The sequence below is a fragment of the Saccostrea cucullata genome, unplaced genomic scaffold (genome assembly GCF_032062105.1).
Source record: "Saccostrea cucullata isolate Sc308-1 unplaced genomic scaffold, CSIRO_AGI_Scuc_v1 ctg5653, whole genome shotgun sequence".
NCBI classification, from domain to species: domain Eukaryota; kingdom Metazoa; phylum Mollusca; class Bivalvia; order Ostreida; family Ostreidae; genus Saccostrea; species Saccostrea cuccullata.
In genome coordinates this window covers 57,501-67,364 of record NW_026937336.1, presented here as the reverse complement: position 1 = coordinate 67,364, position 9,864 = coordinate 57,501, and positions in this window count along the sequence as shown.

Below are 9,864 nucleotides of genomic sequence, written 5' to 3'. Positions count from 1 at the left end.
AGGAATTCTCGTTTTGGTAGTTAAAATTTCAAGTAAATAGGTCAATGTCGAAATATAATTAACTTTAACCAAATATTTTGTGTTCTTATATAGTCATGCTCTCGATTTAAAGAAAGCTGCAGCACTTTTCAAGTTAAAGAACATATCCTTTTTTCATAATGAAAAAATGGTTAAGATCTATTTAGTGTATGTCTATGGGAAAGAAGGATTTAATGAGGCACCTCGATGTAAAATATACGTAACCTGTTCATAAAAACACAACAAAATTATTTATATACATTCTCTCCATAGTTAGTGAATAATCGCCCTAAACAAAAGTTATACATTGGTATTAAAAGCCTATTTAAAACCTGTAAATAATATTCTGTGTTATAAAAAAAAACACATTTTCTTTGCTGCCTCTCACAGTATATATTTTACCAAAATGACATCATGATTGACAAGTCCATCGATATCAGTGATTTGTTTATAACCAGCTGTATAGGATTTGACCAGCAACTTTTAAATGCATTGATATAAGTTTTATTGTTGTTTATAATGCTAAAACAGTATAAAGAACTATATGTGGTATATTGCATATATTTGCCCCCACAAAAGTCAAATTTTGAAAACTTCCTGAAATGTGCTGAATTCAATAAATTGTATGAAAAATATATATTAACAGAAAATATTATAGTGTCAAAGTAGTGTATTCACAATTTTTGTTTTTATGACGTCACAAACTGTTCCGATTTTATATCCTTTTTCAAAAAGAGGACAAAATGGACAAAATTTCAACATATGTAGCTTTAAAATTTATAGAGCGCAAGTGTGTTCAGGAACAATATTGACATATTTCATTGATATTATCATTCTACACATTATATTAAAATATTGATCCTGAACACACGTGCGCTCGGTGTCTTTTACTCAAAATATCGACGAAATATGTACATTTTTCTGTAAAATTCATAAAAAGCTGAAATTTACGTCATGTTTGTGACGTCATTACGTATACAAAAGTAAGAATAACTAGAGCAAGGCTCGTTGTAATGCAACGAGTAGGTCTTCTGTCATGTTTGACCGGAAGTAGCTTTCTTTTTAACAAAAATAAGAACTAACGCCCAAAAATGCTTTGAATCCTCTACAGATATGTTTATTAATGCAAAAATAAGCAACTTTTTGCTACTTCCGTTTGACCAGAAGTAACGATGACGGACAGAAAATTTATTTTTATGCTCCTAGAGACATATGTTACCCAAAAACTTGTCAAGAACGGCAAAAATACGCGTTTTTCGATTACTTCCGGTTTGGGCGGAAGTGACGATGCTGGATGTATTTTGACAACTCCATTAGATTGAACTTGACATTTTGAACACCTTTGTTTCTTTAACATGCTACAAATTCTCAATACTTCTCAAATTCTCAATACTTTTTGAGATATTATGGAAAAACTTTCGGCCCCTCTAGGCCCTTAATTAAAGGGGCCAGCAATTTTTTCGAGATATCATTTGAATGATCATGTAATTCTACACTTCTTTTGTTTTATATGTTTTAACAAAATATTTCTAGGTAAAAAAAAAAATATCGAAGAAAAGGTGTCAGAAATTTTGAAATTCGCGATAGGACTATTTTCGGGCCATAGCGAGCAATCGGCAATCCTCGGCTGACTCCGCTCCGCTCCATTCAAACCTCGGATGTGATTAGTGGAGGAATACGCAACAGATCCTTACATTTCTCCACAAGAAACTGCCTTATCACCCATTTCATATTTCGCTCAGCATAACGTTCTTCGAAAATATTTCTTAATTTATGCAAGTCTTTATCGTAAACAGGTTTTTATTATATCCTCATGATAACAGGCTTTGAAAGCAAGAAAAAAACTGTTCAGTGTGCCACAAAATAACTCCGATTTCAAATGTATGACATTTGAAAGAAATATAAATAAGATCACATGAGTGAATCAGCAAGATGGTAGATCACCGATGACGTCCGAGGTTATGTGCGAGGTACGAGTCATCCGAGGAACTCCGAGTGTATAGCGAGCGTCGGCGCTTCGTACTTCCGGTGGTTGAGGTATACCAAATACACAATCGAAAGGTTGCTCTATCAGCACTAAAATTTTCATGCTTCTGTATTAAGCGATTTTTGAGAAAACTGCCGGACAAAATGACCCTCTCAAAATCACGAAATTGCCGAAAAACTCCGAATCGAAAGTGACGTCATCAAACTTAAAAAAGTCATTTCAAAAAGCAACAAATAAATAAATATTAAATGTTACCTTTAATAACACTTTTATTTTTAATCAAATGGTCCCCCTTTTTCATTATTTCATTTATTTATTTCTTATTTATTTATTATTTTTTTAGTTTTGGATTTTACCTTGAGAACTGATAATTTGATTTTTTGTTTTAAAGAATAAATGCATATAGTAAATAATTGTTTGATTCATGGTTTATGTTGCATATTTCAGTACCTTGTTGCGATGATTTCATTTAAGTATCTCGTCAGAATTTTAAGAAATGTGTCAAAGAAATGAAAAGCCCATAAAATGAAAATTCACATAAAATAATCTCTATGAAGTAAGACCACCACTCGCTCTAATTACTGCACGATATCCTTAACTGTTAGATACCAAGTACCCCTGAATAGGAGATTGACCCTCTCCTGCAACACCTACTGCCTAGACTTTTCAAAACCGTTGAAATTGTTGGAAGGGGGGAGGTCTTTGACATCCCTTATAAAAATAACAAATATGTTCAATGGGATTCATATCCGGGGATTTGGCAGTGCATCATTACACATATGCCTTTTAGTCAATATTTTTCTCGTTTAGTTCGTAACGTAGACCTAAAGTAGATCTACTTTACTTTGAAATGATATTAGACTTCCACGAGCATCGGTTTCTTATCATTTTCATACGATTGAAATTGATTGTTTTTATGTTTCTAAAATTGTTTAAGGATACACCAAAGGTTTCCAAAGAGCAAAATTTAATTTGCTTGTAATTCTTTCATTAACAAAGATAACATATTAAAAGTATATATCATTTGAAAGCTTGTTAAATTGACTATTCAATGATTTTCATTAAAAATTTCAATTTTACTTTATTAAAAAATTATTCATATTTTAATGTAAATATTAGTGCATTTATATTTTATATATCAAGTTTTTTGTATTCCACCTCTCAAAGTCAAAATTTTGCTTCAATGTAGAGGAAAGATTGAACTTTAAAACTGTATCTCAGATTTTTGATAAATTTTTCTATTCAAAAGTTATATCCATTTGTCTTTCAATTTTACCAATTTATTAGCCCAATTCTTCATTCTCCCCAATAATTCGAGAACAGAGCAAGATATCAAAAATCTGAGATACGGTTTTGTGAACACACATTTGAGACACATTCTGGCCAGTTTTCAGAGAAATTGGTCAATAAATAAGGGAGCTGAATCCTTTGAAATAATACCACCAACTGCCTGATCTTACTTTACAGTAGAGGGCAAAAACCAATTACACAACAAAGTCTGCCAAAGCTAGAAATATATGACACCTTGGAGATTCAGCCTTGGATACCTGTCACTTATCCATATTTCCTATGCATATTCACAAGAATGGGAGGTTCTATTCTTTATTTAGGTGCTTTTAATGAAGTAAAATAAGTTAAATTCTGAATCAGAAGGATTTTCCGGCAAAATGGCAAGAGCTAGGCTCCACCTCCTATTTTATGGTCATTAGTGACCTGTTAGATCTCTTTCCCTAAATCTGGGGCCCCTGTAGTTTAATTACTGATAACCTCTGTGTGTCTAGTGAAGAATACCCCAAGTGGTCACAGTGATTTATTGTTCCTTTCAGAAGCAGGCAGTTACAGACCAAATCAGAAGCTTTAATAACGGCACATTCACACGTGTTAGTGTTTATGTTTGATTATTGTTAAATAATTAGAAAACCATTTAATAATCAGCATAAATTTTTCATGCATTATAAAGCAGTAATAAGCATTGTTTTCTTAGCCAAAAATCTCAAAATTGACAAAAATCTTGAAAAAAGCCTTTGGTGTATCCTTAAGGACAATTTAACACTCTTTTAACCTGGCGTGACGAAAAATCGTGCATATGCATGATGTATGTGATGATCTGTGTTGTTTTTTGTGTGTATATGTCTGTTGTCATGCATTAAACAATGAGATCTTAACTGTGTTTTTTGTGCATATAGTCATTTATGTACTTAATATATACAGTAAAACACGGTTATATCGAAGTCCTAGGGACCTGTGAATTTAATTCGCTATATCCGTAATTCGTTATATCCGTATAACGAATTCGTATAACCATATATAGCGAATTCGCAATATGCATGTTTTCCTTCAAGTGTTACTATCAAATATGTTAGGGAAGCAAATATTACAAAACATACCTTCGATAACTAAGGTTTTATTATGAATTGAATTTTATATACAAATGCTGAGAGAAAATAAAGTCAGTTTAATTATTCAAATTTCGAAATCTTTGAAAGTTCGTTATAAAAGATGTAAAATTCATTATATTTAACCTCAACGGGACTCAAAATCAGTTCGCTATATCCGTTAATTCGTTATATCAGAGTTCGTTAAAACCGTTAAATTTTACAAAGATTTGTTAATAATTTTGCCGGGGACCCAGAAAAACTTCGTTATATCCGTGAATTCGCTATATCCGTGTTCGTACTAAACGTGTTTTACTGTATGCAGTACTTATGTCGGTCAAAAGCTGTACTGAGCTTATGCTACTTGTTGTAAAAATTGTTGTAAAATTTTCTGATTCTGATTGAAAACCGAATTTGCCTCAGACAAAGATACATATCACTTCCGATTTCGTTAATTTTTCTTTCTAAAGCTGACAAATTGTGATAAATTGGCGATAAAAATAACGCACAGCCTATAGAAAAACGTGTTTAAATGGGTTTTGATATTAGTGGTTTATTTTTAAAAGTAATATAAAAAACAATTAAAACTAAAATGAAAGAAATTGAAGTAAAACGTATATATTGAGAAGCTGACGATCTCCTCAATTGAAAGTATATGATTGTGGTGAAAAACTACTTTTATTTTATAATGAAATGAATATCAGCAAAACACATAATACACGAACCAAGAATGAGTGTGCATTTCACTCAGATTTCAAATATATTAACAGAACAAGAATTAAATGATGTACAGATACTGAAAGAACTAAATCTCTTAAATCCATGAAAAGGAAGAAGGATATGGAGATAACGAACAGCATACAATCTCAAAGTCCATAAAACAATACAAAATAAGAGCAGAGAAAACACGGACCCCCGAAACATCAGAGGTGAGATCTAGTGCCATGAACAGAAATAAAACTTACTGAACAAAAGTTCCAGCTTAAGTCCTTGTGTAAATAGCTTGAAAAACACATTAAATATGTTTTCATTGGAAATGCAATTAAAAATACTCAATAGAAATAAAAGTATAATAATACAGTGTACATTTTAAAGGCAGAGATTTTAAGCACCGCCTTCAAAAATACCTGGTCTGGGTCAAGTGCATGAAGGTTCATCATTGGATGCTGGAGCTGGATTGACATTTACTTAAGATGTTTACCAAACATGGTATAGAGATTTTGTTTAACAATGGACATTTTTAGCTTGATAATATGAATTAAATTACCTTTAGTATTTCAAAGAGTTATGATATGATATACATATTTTTTTTGATTTAAACTTTGGTACATATTTTTCTTTGGAATGAAGGTTTATCCTAATCTTAATAAGGCTTTGTCACTTTGAAACATGCTAAAATGATTTCCTTGTAAATGAAAATGGAAACAAGTTGGAAACATTTATAAATATTTTATAGTTTAAATGCTTCATACAGTGCTGCTCTAAACTTAAACAATAACATTTCCACTTATGTTTTACCGTTAAGTATATTAAAATTAATACCGAAATTACTTTTTTATGAAATGTATTTAAGGACGTTTGATCCTGATATTTTGAGCCTATTTCGCGCAGATCCTTTACTCATTAAATTAATCATCATTTTTAGGCTCTAACAATAAAACTGAATTCTATAATGCAAATTTAACTTTAAACAAGGAAAAAAAAACGCGATTAAATTCCATTCAAGTAGAATTAAGATAGGGACTTTATTTTGTGGCGGAAGGTTTTTTAGACGAAAATGATCAGTTTTTCTTCCATTTGAACTATAACAGTGCTGTTAATTTTGGATGTCTTTTTTTCCATGCTGGTTGCACACAAAGCTGTTTTTTGCAGTGAAATATGTTATGCTGGTTCTGAACTATCTATTAAATTATTTCTTATGCATTCTATCAACAAAGTGTGACAAACATAGTAAATATTTTCTGAAAATCCGGGAAAATACTGAGCCAATTTTAACGTAAAATTCACACTTTTTTAGTAATATCTGAAAATGGGCATCATATACCCCCACTTTTGATTTTCTTTTCTAAATATTGAAGATGACCCTTGACCTATTTGCTTAAAATCAGAGAAAGTTTAAGACTTTAAAATAATTTTCTTGCTTATTATATTTTCAATGCTTGAAAAATAACATTTTATTAGTGCTGAAAGGTCAAATAATTGATAATGCGGAGCAATTTGAAGCTTTTTCTTAGTCACAATTGTCTTTTTTTAAACAGACTTAAGATTTCTTTTTGTTTCATGCTTTAATTGGATAAAAATATTTGAGGGAAAACGTCAAAGATGTAATGTTTAATTCAGACACAAATTTCAATGCAGAAAGGTCATATTCACTGTACTGTAGCGCTAAAAGAAGCATATTGACCCGCATTTTTTTATTGAAATTTTAATTAAGCTATGTATGTAGAAACAAAAAAAAGTTTAAGACTTAAAATATCAGGATCAAACGTCGTTAACACAACTCTCTTTTCATTTAATAGATGGGATCCTAGGCATGAAGTCTAATTTGGTTGTTATTTTACCCTTTCATCTAAAATAATCTTTGTTTTAATACTTGAGTTTATAGTATAATATTAGACTAATTCTTTATGACATATGTTTATTCACCAATCAAGGGCCCACGGGGGGCATGAACAAATTATTTCAATATGATAACATTGATTACAATGCTATATTATAGGTGTAATATTTAACATGACTAGTGATTAGGTTTGACATTGAGAAGTGCATCGCCATACTGGATCAAAAGCATAGAAAACCATAGGATGATAAAAAAAAACACAATTAAATAAAAATGATAGATATAATGTAATTAAAAAACAAAAATTCTTATAGTAATGGCAGTATATATATATATATATATATATATAGAAAATGCAGACTCGTGTTACGTAAATATTATATCATATTATTCTTTAAAAAAAACACAATGATGAATAATACTACGAGGGACGTTCAAAAATTACGCGGACTTGTTGCACAAAAGAAATATTTGACGACATAATCGGGCAAAATTTCACAAATAAAATTAAAAAAAATCTTTACTTATATGGTTTTCAAAATTTTATATAAAAATGTTGTAAATTGGTATTAATTTTGAGTGATTTTTCAGGACATACCATTAAGTCACGGCACAGCAAAATCTTCGACGTCACAAGCATTATAAAAGATATGTGATTGAGCTTTCATTTTCTCAACATTTTCCCTTGAGTACCTGTATAGTTTGAGTTACCTTATCTACTCAACATCAAAACACCATTTCTTGTCAAGCTTAAAATCTATTAAACAAGTAAAGAATATTCTTTTTTTTGTTTTCAAACTAAAAACTAGATGCTGTCATGAGACAGTAATACCCGCACTAAGGTGTTTGCCTCTAAATGCACACTCCTCTAAAATTGGGCTTTACGAAGGAAAAAGTCAATATAATTCAATAATTTACATAATAGGGCCTCCATGTATTCATCAAATTGAGCATAATATTCTCAAGTGAACATGTGACCCATGGGCCTCGATCTTATAGGTACATGTATTTCATATTCGTAATTCATTACCAGTCTGAAATTAAACAACGTAAATTAGGTTTGAAACAAGGGGGGGGGGGGGGGGGGGGGTTATAAATTTTTGGCCCATAAGTTGAACTTTATAAATCTATTTTCTCAAATAGATCAACAACAAATATTATTCAAATTAGTATAAAGCGTTTTTGATGATTTTTTTTTCAAAATGTACAAACTTTTTTATATTTGATTAGGCAGAAACACCTTGAAAGCTGCCATATATATACCATGTATAACCCAATCAATTTAGTCAACCCCCACCCTCTCCCATCAACACACACAAACACACCCTATTTTCCTGCTTTTGGAAATAGGCCTAGATGGCAAAGTTAAGATAAAACATCTTTTGTAAATAATAATTTTAAATTTGTTTTTATACTGTAAATGTATCTGAAGACCTGCATCACATTGGGCTTGCGTCACGTACCTCACTTAAGTACTAGTTTTACCATTATCATTTTTAGATAACACTGCACGTGCAGTACTAGGCCTAGTGTTGTGTACACATCATTGCATGTATGTCAGTAGGAATTATTTTGTGTTTTAATTGGATTATATTTCATGAAGTTGGAGCTATGGCAGTCGGTAAGTACACGTTTTTGGTATAGATTTGGGTAAAATAGTCTGAAATGCAACTGCTTAGGTTAAAGTTTAAAGGATCAAAGGTCATCCGATGCTGCAATAAGACGAATTTCACATTCTAAAGAGTTATCGCCCGTTATCGACGTACAAGATACAGAATATTTTTTTTCTGGGAGGGAGGGGAGATTTCCAGACCAGAATTTCCTGAGAAGCAAATAAAAGGAGAAGTTATGGTGGTGTCTGTTTTCTAGGGTGGAGGGCATCCAAAGTCTTTTTTATATTATAGTCCTGCAATTTTTTTTTTTTTTGGGGGGGGGGGGGGGTGAGATCTCGAGATACACTTCCAGTCCCTGTAAACAGTAATGGCAAATGATCATGTGACTCCTAAATAGTAGGAAACTTTTTCCATTTGACCATATAAAAATTTTTGCATTTTTTGTGTTATTATGTTATGTAAATTTAATGGTATAAAGGTTTTGAACCCCCTGGAGGTCATCCCCACTCTCCTAATGATTCTAACTGGAAATGTTCGCAATATGACTGCATTAAATTAAATAAAAGTGCATCAATGATTAAGATTGCTTGACATTTCATTCATCAACCTATCCTCCTAGAAGTAGGAGTGAAAATCATTCAAAGAAATGGACCACATTAAAGTATTTGTATATAGGCTATTAACATATTTTTTTAAAAATGTAAAACAAGCAGTAGTTTGCATACATGTCATGAATAAACAAGGGCCTGAGATGGGGTGAGGGGAAGGATCGAGTTCCTGTCTCTTTACGTCTTAATGGTTGAAAACTCCTAAAATGAATGTTGACCTCAAATCTGACTTGTCCTCATTATTTTTCAAGTTAAGGTGTCTCCATTTGAGTGAAAAATTCCTGAGAGGGATGTTTACAACAAACAAACAATTAAATGACATAAAAACACAATATTGATTTGCGTTAAGAAATATGCAGGGGATTTTTTCCATCATAAATCTTCTTCTCAAGAACAGCAAGGGAATTATTGTCCCCCGTTTTTGGGGAAAGGGAGGGAACATTAAATCTTATTTGTCTGTCAGTCTGGCCATCTTTGACAGTATGTGCATCTGTCACAATAAATTTAACCTTGATCATAACTTTTGAATAATATGAGATAGGGCTTTCATATTTCACATGTACATTACCACAAAACTTTCTAAATGTACTATGATTTTTTAACCCAAGTGAGACCTTGACCTTAAAATTTTACCTACTTTCCAAAAAATAACATTTTAAATTAACCATTTTGAAAGAGAAAAGATATGGCATTTAGATTATAC